Here is a 15,272-nt window from a genome sequence, read left to right as displayed (position 1 = left end):
TTATATATTGAACTTATTGCCCAATAGGGAATGAATGGAAGTAAGTGCTTCTTTTCTTCTTTGAAAAACCTTTTTCAGAGCTAACTTTAGGGCTTTGTTTCTTAGGCTATAGATCACTGGATTCAAAGTTGGGGGAACTACCGTATACATAATAGTGAGTAATAGGTCCAAAGCAGTTGGAGATTCAGAATGAGGCTTGAGATACTCAAAGGCACCAGTAAAAAGGAACAAAATGACGACAACGAGGTGGGGGAGGCAAGTGGAAAAGGCCTTGGCTCTGCCCTCCGCAGATGGCATCTTCAGCACTGAAGAGAATATGTGCAGGTAGGAGAATCCAATAAATAGGAAACAAAGAAAGGACAGCAAAGCCGTAAAGACAGTGACACCTACTTCACTCATAAAATCACTAGAGCAGGAGAGTTTCAGGATCTGGGGGATATCACAGAAGAACTGGTGAATGATGCGAGGGCCACAGAAGTGGATGGAGAAAGTAGCTGCCGTATGCATGACTCCAGAGATGGCCCCACTCACCCAGATGCCGGCAACTCCATGCACACAGGTTTTGACATTCACGATGATTTCATAGCGCAGGGGAAGGCAGATGGCCACATAGCGGTCATAGGACATCAACGTGAGCATCGCCATCTCAGCAGAACTACAGGTAATCAAAGTAAAGCACTGCACTATGCATTCCCAGAGGGAAATAGTTCCACTTTGTATGAAAGAGTTGTAAATAAATTTTGGCACAGTCACGGAAATGTAGCAGAGATCCAACAAGGAGAGATGCTTCAGGAAGAAATACATGGGGGACTAGAGACTGTCATCCAGGGAAGTTGTGGTGATGATGAGCATGTTGCCAGTTAAAGCCGACAAGTATAAGACCAAGAACAAAGAAGCATAAAACAGTTCTTGTTCAGGTTTGGCAGAAAATCCCAAGAGAAGAAACCCACTCTTGTTGAAATTATCCATAGTCCTTGACTTCTTACTGTGCTTGACTGCAAGACAACATGGAATCTTTGAAGAGAAATTGTTTTTGTAACATCAGTCTACACCATGAAGTTTGGGTTAGAAGTCAGAATCAAAACTTTTCTTTTATAAAAGTGAAAGTTTTTCTATAGTGATAACATTAAAAACAATTTGGCTACTTTGTCTATTAGGAATGGATATTGATTTTGATCAATTATGTATTTTAGCTTTGCTATTTCAATTTTACAAACAATAACAGTATAGAATTCTCAGACATAGTTTAAAAGGGAGCAAAGCACAGAAATGGGGCCATAGCATACTAGATTATCAGGTCACATATTTTGGATGCACATGACCTTGTTTCCTTTTTCATTTTTTTGACTTGTGATCTTTGGAATGACTAGAGTTTGTTTGTTTGATTCCTTTTAGGGCACTCCCAGTGGTGCTGGGGGCCACTCCCAGCTCTGTTCTTGGGGGTTGCTGAGAACCAGCTGTGCAGTGAGATTTCTGCTGGCAGAGCACTGAGACTCCTCCTGCATTAGATTCTTTGCACAAAGCAGTTTCTGAGCATTGTTAAGTGAGCCATGGAGAACGTTCGAGTACTGCCAGACTGAATCTGGCCATCCCCAGCATGACAGGATCCTAGTTTCACCATTTTTGGGCCCAGCTCTGAACTGCAACTGTGTTTTGCAATATACCTGAAAGGTGGACCAGGTTCCCCTGCAGCAATGTTTGGGTTCGTCCTGACCTCATTATACCAAATATGTAGATATATGTATACATATACATACATACATTATATATACATCCACATATAGATATGTGCACATAGAAATAAAACCACCACCATAGTAGTGTGCGCTTGCCTTGCATATAAGAGATGCCAGTAAGGCCTCTGGTATCACATGCCCCTACTCCCACAAGCACTGCTGGTCCCAAGGTCCCTGAGCACTCCTGGGGGCATCGATGCTCTCTGGCATTGGAGGGCCCAGCAGCTCCTCACCCTCAGGCCTTAGAATGGAGCTGCTGCCCTTGTGTGTGAGAGTCACTGCGAGAGGCAGAGGCCCCTTGAGAACTGCTGGGAACCGCCCTCTCCATCCACAGTGTTGTTCAGCTCAATACAACACTTAGAAATAAGCTTCTAAAGTCTCTATTCACTATCATCAACCCTCCTATATACACATGACTAGTATCACACAAAAGTTCATTTTAGGGGGCTTATAATTTCATCATGCATGAGGGCAAAAGTCGCTAATGCTTTTTCTTCTTACTCAATATTTTTCCTTGGAATGCCAGCTCATTGGACTGGGTTAGAAACATAGGACCAAACAGCAGAACCAGCCTCAGATGCTGGGAAAACTCTGACAATGACTGAGAGAAAGGGAAGGAAGGAAGGAAGGAAGGAAGGAAGGAAGGAAGGAAGGAAGGAAGGAAGGAAGGAAGGAAGACTGAAAGGTTAGGCTAAAGGGTATGAAACTCTCCTCTCAGATTTCTAGAGTATAGAATAAACCAGTGAACACACAAAATAGCAACAGATAAAAATAAACAATGAAAGTTTTTCTCCAGAAAAATGTCTCATTTTGCTATTTGCTTTTATCAGCAGTGCTCAGGGACGACTCATAACTCTGTGCTCGGAAGTTGATCTCTGCAGTGTTGTGGGATCCCCAGTTTCCTGCTAGACAGCCTGTGCTCAGCCTGCTGAAGTGTCTCTCTCGTCCCAGAAAAATACTATTTCAAAGCAGTGTGTATTGATAGGATCTGTACTCAAATAACGATATGTGAGCATATTGTTATTATAATGCAACATGTCAATTGTCGTGCGAACCTAATTCCCCACTTTAAAATCTAGAAAGAACATTTTGTCCAAAGCGTATTGTTCAATGATAAGAATATTCCTGAAAGAAATTTTAAATCATTTATTCAAGCTTTCAGTTGAATAATAGTATGTGAGTTATGAATAGCACTTTCTCTCAACACATATGATGAAACTGATAAAGATTCATTTCAAATTTACGTTAGTGATAAAGTCACCTAAGCATGTGAATAGGATAGTAAAATTTGTGTGTGTACTCTGGCAAACAGTCTGTAGTTAGATCAATTTTGAATTTACATAACACATAAATAACCTCTACTGAAGAATATTATGTTTATTTAAATTTAGTTCACTAGCAAAATCCATTCAAATCCTAAAATTGATGAAAAATTTCTGATGTGAAGAGATTTCAGAAGGCTCTAAAAATACTATTTTGAATCATTTTTTTCTGAAATGAAATCATGATCATTGGTAGAACTACATTATATTATATACACCTTAGGATCTCAAGATATAGGAATGGAATTAGTATAGAGTATAAGAAAATAAGATAAATAACATGTTATAATTTCTTACTGTGAGTGTCTGATTATGAATATTGCTGAATTAGAAGGTAGTTTAAGTCTGAGATTGGTGGAGAGAAATTAGACCCCAACACAAATATCCCCAACACAAATTAAAGCCAATCTCTTGGCACATTTGTTCATTCTTTGAGCGATGATTTTTGAGCATGTGTGTGGATGTGCATTTTGGTGTATATTTGAGTGGAAGGTACCATACAAATTAAAAGTATATCATAGGGAAGGGATCATATTACTCCACAAAGATGTTTCTGCAATGGAAGGATTTTCTTTCTATATTTAACAAAGTAATGAAAATTGCTATATTTTAGTAAATTTCCAGTAAAGATATGATTATGTTTATGCTCTCATAATCTCTCTCTTATTTGCATTCCATTTTACAACATAGCCTATCTTTCTAGAACCTGAGGACACTCACCAGAGCACACCCAGAAATTTCTTACCTCATCATAAAGACAAACTGTCAGTCTCAGAAGCTGACACTTATCAGAAGTCATATCTCTGCCACTCAGTTCCTTTCATTTAAATGTAGTCTGTGGAAAGTATAACTCAAGTCCGTTAAGTCCTTTGGCCATTTGGGATTTGGGGTGAAATCCCATTAGCAGCAACAAAGTTCCTGGGTGCGCTGGGTATTGGTAATTCTGGGTAACACTCTGGGGTCCACACTTGTAATGTTGTTGGGTTTTCATGCAACGTATTTTTCTGTTGAAATATTTAATGATCTCACCTAGTTACTGGGAATATAGCTTTATTTGTATTCATTGAATTACAGAATAAATACATTATAAATTGTAAGACCAATTAATTTTTTAACTAATTTTATTGACTGGGTCACAATTTAATTTATAATTTGATTTTAGGATAATGCCCCAGCTGTAATTGTCTTTATTTAAAAATGGGACTGGAGCAATATCACAGTGGGTAGGGCTTTTGTCTTGCACGCGGCCAACCTGGCCAACCTGAGTTCAATTCCTCCGCCCCTCTCGGAGAGCCCAGCAAGCTACTGAGCGTATCTCGCCCACACGGCAAAGCCTGGCAAGCTCCCTGTGACGTATTCGATATGCCAAACACAGTAACAAGTGTCACAATGGAGACGTTACTGGGCCCACTCGAGCAAATTGATGAACAATGGGAGGACAGTGACAATATTTTATATTATAGATTTGGTAATGGTAATAGTAGTATAAAGCTTTAGAGCATTATTGGGCAAAGTTACTGCACTTCCCCAAAGTATCCAGTCAAATATCCCAGATTCTCTGCTACTATCTCTGTTCGACTGGTAATCTGCTTTTCCATCTCCATCTCTTCTCCCCGACTCTCTGGTAATCTGAGTTCTGTAGTGCAAGGCCAAGTGTTTGTTATCATTTGATTTTATACAATATTATTCGACATTCTTAACTTATCTTTTCATATATTGCAGACAAGTGATATTTGTCATTTACCCTCTGACTTATTTCCCTTAACTTACTTTCTGATACCATTGACACTGCCTCCAACTATATTTCATCTTTTTTCTTTTTTATAGCTGCACAATATTGCATCATCTGTAAATAAGTTCTGTCTCCATTCACCTGCCATTGGACATTCTAAGTCTTGGCTTCTGTAATAAGCATTGCGATGATCATACTTGTGCTTAATTTTTACATTATTAATGATTTTTAGTTTGTGAGTGGGGATGGCCAGAAGTTGAGTTGCTGGATCATATTGCAGGTCCATTTATCCTTTTTATTTTCTTGAGAAATTTTTATGCTTTCCATAGACACTGAAACAGACAACATTCCAAATACAATGAAAGAGAGTTTCTTTTAACAGCACTGGTTATTCCAGTCTTCTATACATATATATGTTATTCTCACTAGTGTTAGATGTTATCTCACTGTCAAGTTTTATTTATTTATTCATTTATTTATTGCATTTCCCTGATATCAGAATACAAAGAACACTTTTTTAAATGACCGTGGTTTATCTGTACGTCTTCTTCAGGGAAGTCTCTCTACCTTTTTTCTCATAATTGATGGGATATTTGGTACCTTTCCTATTGAACATTTTGACAGCCATATATAATACACATTAGCCTTTATCTAAATTTTGTGTGCAAACATTTTCTCACATCCAACAGTGTTTTCTTTTAGTTTTAGCCTGTAGGATTGTTTAAACATTAAAATCATTTTCAATTCGATGTAGTTCAATAATTTACCTTGATTTAACATATTTTTGACACCATTATCAATTAATTGAAGATTCTTTTATGGTCTATATTCTGGGACGCTTTAGCTTGTTTACCTGATCATCATTTCATATATTTTGGTGTACTAGCATGTTCTTTTATCATAGTTAATTGCAAAAGATTGAAAGATTTCTGTCTAAGATCAGACACAGAGCAAAATTGGTTTCTTTATCCTTCTGTAATCAGCATAGACTTAGAAATCCAAGTCACAACAATTTATTTGGCAAATATCAGTAAATCATAGAGATTCAAATTGGAAAAAGACAAAGTGAGGATCATGGGCTGGAGCAATAGCACAATAGCTAGGGCGTTTTGCTTGCAAGCGGGGGACCCAGGTTCGATTCCTCTGTCCCTCTTGGCGAGCCCGGCAAGCTGCCGAGAGTATCCTGCCCATACAGCAGACTCTGGCAAGCTCCCTGTTGCATATTCTGTATGTGAAAAACACTAACAAGATTCATAATGGAGATGTTACTATTGCCTGCTCAGACAAATCAATGAACAACAGGGACAGCAGTGCTACAGTGCAGTGCTACATATGACTCAGTAATTTACCTAAAGGAAATTAAAACTTGTCATGGAAAGAGGAACAACTTAAAAAATTAATTATTTAGAATATTACATTAAGCTTCCAACATGGAGGATATATTGCAGAAGACAAAATACTGATATTTAATAAATAATAAATATAAAATAGAACATCAAATTTTCCAAAAACCAAATTATCCTGTATAGACTATACCTCCATAGGTACCATTTTACAAATTACAAAATTGTCAAAAACACGCTGTTGCAGATGGTGGGATGGACCTAAATTATTGTAGGGCTAAGAAAAAATAGATTTTCAACAACTTTGTAAATAATGGTCCCCCCCTACAAAAATATGTGAACAAAAGCATGTATTTTACGGTTCTTCCAACTGTTTTGTTATTCAAATATTTGTTCCATATGAATTAATCGGGGATGCCGACCGCTTGGGGGACAAGCAACTAGTTAGCATGCCAGAATCTAGTTCGTAATCGGAATTAACCAGACAAATCACTCCACCAACTATGAATGGCCATGCACCACCACTCACAGAATTGAGAAAGAGCTATCAATCTGTCAATCCTGTCCGTGACAGGGCTGTACAAGAAGGGAGACATCCATAACATTGGCAACTATCGTCCAATCTGCCTGTTGTCTGTCGTCTTTAAGCTGTTCACTGGAGTCATCCTGAATAGGATTGGAAGAACACTAGATGAAGGACAACCATGTGAGCAAGGCGGGTTCTTCAAAGGATTCAACACGATTAACCATATCCACATGATGACCAAGCTCATTAAGTTTCACCAGAGTTCAAGATGCCACTCTATCTAACGTTCACTGATTTCAAGAAGGCCTTTGATTCTGTTGAGACGGAAGTGGTCATCGAAGCCCTAGCAAAACAGGACATACAAACTCAATACATCAGGATCCTCTGTGAGCTGTATTATAGATTCACCACCAGGATCTCACCATTCTACAAGGAAGTGATCATCCATGTCAAGAGAGAGGTTCAGGAGGGTGATACCATTTCACCAAACTCTTCAGTGTCACCCTTGAGAATGTCATGCAATGACTGGAATGGGAAGGAATTTAAGTGAAGATAGAAAGTTGGCAACTACACCACCTCTGCTTCCCTGGTGGCATAGTTCTAATCACACCAAACATTAGCCAAGTGGCACAAATGCTGGCCGACTTCAACCATGAGTGTGGGACGGTGGACTACAGCTGAATCTCACGAGGACAATCTTTATGAGAAACAGTCTCATTCCTGACATTCCATTCTCTCTCAATGGAACGACCATCTCTGAATGCAAGTTATGTGTACTTGGTCAAGAAGTCAATATGACGTATGACCTTGCACCTGAGCTGTGCAGGAGGAAGAGAGTGGCTTGGAACGCCTTCAAGAGCATTGAAGAAATAGCTAAGAGGATGAAAAACCTCCAGCTCCAGGCACATCTCTTTGATTCCACTGTTCTTCCTGCATTAATACACGCCTCAGAGATCTGGGCCCTACAAAAACAGTATGAGAACGCTATTCAGGTCTCCCAAAGAGGAATCGAATGAGCTATTCTTGGATTATCATGCTTGAATCAAGTGAGAGAAAGAATCTGGAGTTCCGACCTCCATCGACGATCAAGAATCAGGGATGCTGTCTCATTTGCCAAGGCATCAAAAATCAGATGGGCCGGACACGTAATCCGATTTGGAGATGACCACTGGACAAGAGCTGTTACCAACTGGATTCCACAGGATGTGAAAATATCGCGTGGACGCCCACCTACGAGATGGTATGACTTCTTAGTCAGGACCCTGAATGATCGGTTTGAGGCTCTTCATGTTCATGGATCGAACAGACACTATTGGACTACACTAGCACGCAACAGGAATGAATGGAGACGTTACTGGCACCTGCTCAAGAAAATCGATCAGTAACAGGATGTCAAGTCAAGTGATCAAGTGATGAATGAACGCATAGTAATCCACTAATCACAAGGGGTAACAAAAATGGAGTTTGAGACATTGTCAGGAAAAGTTTAGTATGTCTGTTTGATGCCTAGAGGGATTCGTGCAATATTAAACATGGAGCTCTGAACAGAAATGGATCTTATAATCAGTGTGATCTCAAGAATTCTTGGATATCATATATTGTTCAAACTTCAGTGTAACTAGAAAAATGAACTTTGAATGTAATATCTAACTCCTTTCATCCATCTGTCATAGAAACTAAATGAAGTTAACAGTGAAATTTGCATTATTTTCACAAGTAATTTTGTAGGGTAATACTTAAATTATACAAAAGTTATTTTCCGATAGCAGAAAGTATGATTATTTTAGTTTTCCAGGTAGCACACATGCTTTCAAGGGTTTCACCAACCATAAAACATCACTTAAATTTGAATCTATAGGACCAGTGTGATAGTATAACAGGTTGGGCACCTGCCTTGAATACTGCTTGACATTGCACTATGCTCACAATGATTGGAAATTCCCTCAACCCATATGGTTTCCCTAGGCCACCAGGAGTATTTCCTGAGCACAGAGCCAGGAGTAAGTCCCGAGTTCCACTAGATGTGGACCAAAACACAAAAAATTCAATTTACGAAGCAACTCTATAAATATTATCAATACATATTGAACTTGTTTCCCAATAGTGAATGAATGACAGAAAGTTTTTCTTTTCTTTGAAACATCTTTTTCAGAGCTAACTTTAGGGCTTTATTTCTCAGGCTATAGATCATTGGATTGAATGTGGGGAAACTACCATATACATACTAGTGAGGAACAGGTCCAAAACACTTGGAAATTCAGAATGAGGCTTGAAATACTCGAAGACACCAGTGGAAAGAAACAATATGACGACAGCAAGGTGGGGGTGGCAAGTGAAAACCTTGGCTCTGCTCTCAGCAGATGACATTCTCAGTACAGAGGAAAATATGTGCACGTAGAAGAATCCAATAAAGATGAAACAAAGAAATGGCAGTAAAGCCGTAAAGAGTATGACTTCTATCTCACTCATAAACGAACTAGAGCAGGAGAGTCTCAGGATCTGGAGATATCACTGAACTACTGGTGGATGATGCGGGGGACACGGAAGTGGATGGAGAAAGAAGCTGCCGTAGGCATGGCTCCAGAGATGTTTTGACTGATCCAGATGCCAATTACGGGTTCTGATGTCCTTGATGATGTTAGGGGGCAGTGGAAGACAGATGGCCACGTAGTGGTCATAGGACATCACTGTTAGCATGAACACCTCATCACTGCACTATGCATCCCCAGAGGGACGTATACCCACTATGTGTAAAGGAGTTGTAAATGAATCTTGGAACAGTCACAGAAATGGAGCAGAGATTCATCAAGGAGAGATACTTCAGGAAAAATTACATGGGAGACTGTCATCCAGGGAAGTTGTGGTGATGATGAGCATGTTGCCAGTTAATGCCAAAGAGTACAGGATTAAGAACAGAGAAGCATACAGGCTTGGCAGAAAAACCCATGAGAAGAAAAGCACTCTTGTTGAAATTCGTCATAGTTCTGCTGGTGGTGTGAGAAACGATAGACTCTTATAAATAGATCTTTTCCTTACCTCAATGATGAACTTGTGAGGAACATTGATGGAGAAGAAATGGCCCAGAAGAGGTCATCCCCAGCACACATCAAGCCTTAATTCTTTGAACAGCTGTTCTTTCTCAGAGTGATTTGATTTGTGTGTGTGGTGGGGTTCTGGGGAAAACAGGGATTAGGGGAGGGTATGCATCCATATGTATATGTGTGTGAGAGTCACGAAATAAAACAAGGATTTTCTAGAGAGGTCATAATCGTGTGCGTAAACTATTTATGCTATGGAAGGAATTTGCAGTTTCATTTCAAGATTACATTTTTCATTAAAATAATCTGAAACTATATAGTTTCAAACGTTTCAAGTGAAGAATATGTCTGGTTTTATTTTACACACTCAAAGAATCTGTGATTGTCAGTAGTTCATTCTTCTTATCTACACTATAAGATACATGTCATCTTACTTTTCTGAAACCCAAAGAAATCACAAGACCATGTTCAGGAACTTCTTCCCTCAACATATGGGTCAGCTGCCAGTGATTGCACTTGACATGAGATGTAAGTCCCCACACCTGTAATTCAGTCCCTTTCAGCAAAAAGCATTCTGTGGATTAAAGAACATTAAGTTTGTTTCAATTCTTTGGCCACTTGAGGGTAGGTCTGAGGTCCCTTTGGCAAGGGAGGGTTCCTGAGCACTCTGGGTATTTGCAGTTCCTTGTAAGTACCCTAGAGACCAAATTAGCATTCATATTCAGTTTTCTGGTAAGTTATTTCCTTGTTGATTTGATATAACAATCACACCAAGCTACTAAGTTTATTGTTGCGTGTTTATTGGATCACATTATAGAAAACCATCATAACTTGTGCTTGAAATTTAGAATATTCAAAACACTTCATTGAACTGAAATCTATGTGATAGACTTGAGGACCACTTAATTTATAATTTGATTCTATTACAATGTCTACCAGTGGACCCCTCTTTACTTGAGAAGGGTTCTGGAAGTGGATATAGATCAACAAATCAAACAAATATATCCCAATCTTATGGCAGTAAATACCACTTGAAGCTCACTTTGAGTAAAAAAGGAAATAATAGCTACCAAAAATAATATATACCAAATAATTCCATTTTTGATTAAAATAATAAAAATACTATTGAATAATATTAAAATTAACGTTGCTTAAGATAAGTTTAGAATTAGGAAAGAAGTAAAATAGCAAATAATTCATATTACAATGTGAAATGTTTTATTCAAATTATAGTATTCAAAATATAGCCTTATATTCATATCATTATCACAACCTAATATTTATCCTGAGTTACATTTTGCACATTTGAACTTTCTGTAAGTATAACACAAAATAGACAAAAATGACCAAAAAATGACAAGAATTTTTATAGTCGTTTTGATTTGCATCTCCCTGATGAATAGCGATGTGTAGCATTTTTTCATGTGCCTTTTGGCCATTTGTGTTTCTTTTTTGAGGAAACATCTGTCCATTTATTCTCCCCATTATTTGATGTGGTTGGAGCGTTTATTTTTGTACAATTCTACTAGTGTCTTGTACATCCTGGATTTTAATCCCTTATCAGTGGGTATTGGGTAAATACTCTTTCCCATTCTGTGGTCTCTTTCTGTATTTTGGTCACTGTTTCTTTTGAAGTGCAGAAGCTTCTTAGTTTGATGTAGTCGCATTTGTTTATGTTTGCTTCCACTTGCATAGTCAGGGCTGTTTCATCCTAAAAGGTACTTTTTACTTCATTGTGATGGAGAGTTCTGCCTACATTTTCCTCTATGTACTTTATGGATTCATGTCTGACATTGAGGTCTTTAATCCACTTTGATCTGACTTTTGTGCCTGGCATTAGACAGAGGTCAGCTCATTTTTTTGCAGGTAGCTATCCAGTTTTCCCAGCACCACTTGTTGAAGAGACTTTCCTTGTTCCACTTCACATTTCTTGCTCCTTTGTCATAGATTAAGTGGTCATACATTTGGGGGTCGGTGATAGAATATTCAACTCTGTTCCATTGGTCTGCAGGTCTGTTTCTAGCCCAGTACCATGTTGTCTTAATTACTACTGCTTTGTACTACAGTTTGAAGTTGAGGAGGGTGATGCCACCATCTTCTTTTCCCAAGTATTGATTTAGCTATTCATGGGGTTTATTGGTCCATATATTTTTCAGGAGTGTTTTGTCTGTTTCTTTGAAAAATATCATGGGTATCATGATAGGGACCTCATTAAATTTGTATAGTGCTTTGAGCACTATTGCCATTTTGATAATGGTAATCCTCCCTATCCATGAGCAAGGGATGTGTCTCCATTTTCTAGTTTCCTCTTTTATTTCTTGAATTATTGTTTTGTAATTTTCCTTGTATAGATCCTTCACCTCTTTTGTTAAAATGATTCTGAAGTACTTGATTTTCTAAGGTACTATAGTGAAGGGGATTTATTTTATGTCTCTTTCTTCTTTTTCGTTATTTGTATATAAGAAAGCCATGGACTTTGGGATGTTGATTTTGTAACCTGCCACTTTACTAAACAGACCTGTTATTTCTAGGAGCTCTTCTGTAGAGTCTTTAGGGTTTTCTAAGAATAGTATCATATCGTCTGCAAATAGTATAACCTGACCTCTTCCTTTCCTACCTAAATGCCCTTAATAACTTTTTCTTGCCTAGCCGCTAATGCAAGTACTTCTAGTGCTATATTGAACAGCTGTGGAGAGAGTGGCATCCTTGTCTTGTCTCTGATCTTAGAGGGAAGTCTCTCAGTTTTTTTCCTTTGAGGATGACGCTTGCTGTAGGCTTGTGGTAGATGGCTTTAATTATATTGAGGAAAGTCCCCTCTATATCCATTTTGGCAAGGGTTTCCATCATAAACGGGTGCTGGATCTTGTCAAATGCTTTTTCTGCATCTATTGATATGATCATATGCTTTTTATCTTTTCTTTTGTTGATATGATGGATTATGTTGATTGATTTCCGAATGTTAAACCATCCTTGCATCCCTGGGATGAAATCTACTTTGTCAGAGTGTATGATCTTTTTGACGAGTCTTTGGATTCTATTTGCTAATAGTTTGTGGAGGATCTTTGCATCTGTGTTCATCAGGGATATCGGCCTGTAATTGTCTTTCTTTGTGGCATTTCTGTCTGCTTCTGGTATCGGGGTGATATTTGCTTTATAAAAACCGTTCGGAAGTGTTTTTGATACTTTGATTTTGTGGAAAACCTTAAAGAGGATTGGGAGTAACTCCTCTTTAAAGATATGGAAGAATGTACTAGTTAATCCCTCTGGGCCGGGACTTTTGTGCTTGGGGATACTTTTTATGACCATTTCAATTTCCTTGATGGTGATAGGTCTGTTCAGGTATTCCAGGTCTTCTTGTTTCCTCCTTGGGAGTCTAAAAGAATCTAGGAATTTATCCATTTCCTTGAGGTTTTCATGATCCGTGGCATAAAGCTTCTCAAAGTACTTCCTGAGGATCCTTTGAATTTCTGTAATATCTTTTGTAATGACCCCCTTTTCATTTCTGAATTGGTTTATTGGGGTTTTCTCTCTCCCTTTCTTTGTGAGTTTTGTGAGATGCTTATTGATCTTATTTATTTTCTCGAAGAACCAGCTCTTGGTTTCTTTGATCAATCGAACTGTTTTTTTGGGTTTCCATCTTGTTAATTTCTACTCTGAATTTTATTATTTCCTTCCTCCTGTTTGGATTGGGCTTCTCTTGTTGGTCATTCTCCAAGCTCTTAAGGTGTGAAGTTAGATTACTTATGTGGGCTCTCTCCTCCTTCCCAAGGAATCCTTGGAGAGCTATAAACATTCCTCTTAACACAGCTTTTGCTGTGTCCCATAAGTTTTGGTAACTCATGTCCACATTTTCATTCATTTCAAGAAATCTTTTGTTTTCCTCTTTGCTTTCCTTTCTAAGACATTCATTGTCCAATAGAGAACTGTTTAATTTCCAGGTGTTTGCTTTAGTTTTCTGTTTGTGTGTGTGATTGACTTCTAATTTCAGTGCATTGTTTTATGAGATTATTGATACAATCTCTGTCTTCTTAATTTTACAGAGATATGTTTTATGGCTCAGCATGTGGTCTAACTTAAGAATGTTCCATGCACACTTAAGAAGAATGTGTATTCAGCTTTTAGAGGATGAAGTGTCCTGTATGTATCTACTAAGCCCCTTTCTTCGATTTTTTTTCCCTCAGATGAAGTATGTCCTTGCTAAGCTTGGGACTAGTTGATCAATCAAGAGGTGATAAAGCGGTATTGAAGTCTCCCACTAGTATTTTGTTGCTATCGATGTCTTTCTTCAAGTCTATGAGTAGTTATTTTAAGTACTTTGCTGGGCCCTCATTAGGTGCATATACATTTAGTATTGTAAGTTCTTCCTATTTTACAGATCCCTTCATCAATAAGAAATGGACTTCACTGTCTCTTGTGACTTTTTTCACGCTGAAATCAATGTGGTCTAATACTAGGATGGCTACCCCAGATTTTGATGGGAGTTGTTTGCCTGTAGGATTATTTCCTGGCTTTGACTTTGAGCCTGTATTTGCTCTGACTATTGAGATGTATTTCTTGCAGGCAGAAGAATGTTTGGTTCAATTTATTAATTAACCCTGACATTCTGTGTCTTTTAGTTGGTGCATTTAGCCCATTGACGTTGAGAGAGATTATTGTTATAGGGTTTCCCCCCATTTTTTCCTGTTAATATTTGGTGTATTTGTGGGGCCTGTCTTGTTTTAAAATGTCCCATTTTGTTGTTCCATGGTTTTGAGTCTATGACGTTCCTGAGCTGCTGTTTGTCTGTATAATTGAAACCCAAGCACAAAAATTTGTAAGTCTACAACTGTACCTCATTATGTCTCACTAATAACTAAATTTTTCATTAAAATAATGGAAAACTATTGAATAATATTAAAATTAACATTGCTTAAGATAAGTTTAGAATTAGGAAAGTAGTGAAATATCATATAATTCATATTACAATGTGAAATGTTTTATTCAAATTATAGTATTCGAAATATAGCCTTATATTCAAAATATAGCCTTAGTCGTACAATGAAACACCCGTACCTTCATCAGTGCTCATTCTCCACCCTTCAAAACCCCAGTATACCTCCATCCCACATCCCACATCCCCCGTCCCACACCGTCCCCCTACCTGTGGGGCAGATGATTTCCACATTGCTCTCTCGATACTTTGATTACATTCAATATTTTGACACCAGATCCATCAGTATTATTTGTGGTTTTACCCCAACTCTCAGATCTGCTAAAAAGGCAACAGTAGACAATTTGTTTTTTATTGCTGGTTATGGATAACATATGATGTTGCGTGGCTGCAGTAGTGGCTGCGTGACTTTGAAATTCCTAAATTTTAACAAATATGGAGGGATTTCTGCCAAAAGTCACTGGGTTCTGGGATTTGTTTCTGAGTCTCTGGAATCATGGCCATTAAGCAGCCTGATCAGGAGCCAGAGGGGCTGTTTGTGGGCAGCGACTAGGGTTCTCGTTGGGGTGGAAGGGAAAGGGCCACTTCCACACTTATCCCTTGAGACCCCGCATGTCTCATCACTACTGGCCCAAACCTGACTGT

At 38.3% G+C, this 15,272-nt stretch overlaps 1 pseudogene; it reads right to left on the bottom strand.

Moving 5' to 3' along the window:
* LOC130040219 (olfactory receptor 14J1-like) lies at nucleotides 1-969 on the bottom strand (annotated as a pseudogene).
* Between the last annotated feature and the right edge of the window lie 14,303 nt (nucleotides 970-15,272).

The sequence above is a fragment of the Sorex fumeus genome, unplaced genomic scaffold, assembly GCF_029834395.1.
Source record: "Sorex fumeus unplaced genomic scaffold, SorFum_2.1 ptg000094l, whole genome shotgun sequence".
In the NCBI taxonomy this organism is placed as follows: Eukaryota; Metazoa; Chordata; class Mammalia; order Eulipotyphla; family Soricidae; genus Sorex; species Sorex fumeus.
Note: the sequence above shows the minus strand (reverse complement) of the source record. Positions and strands in the feature narration are given on the sequence as shown.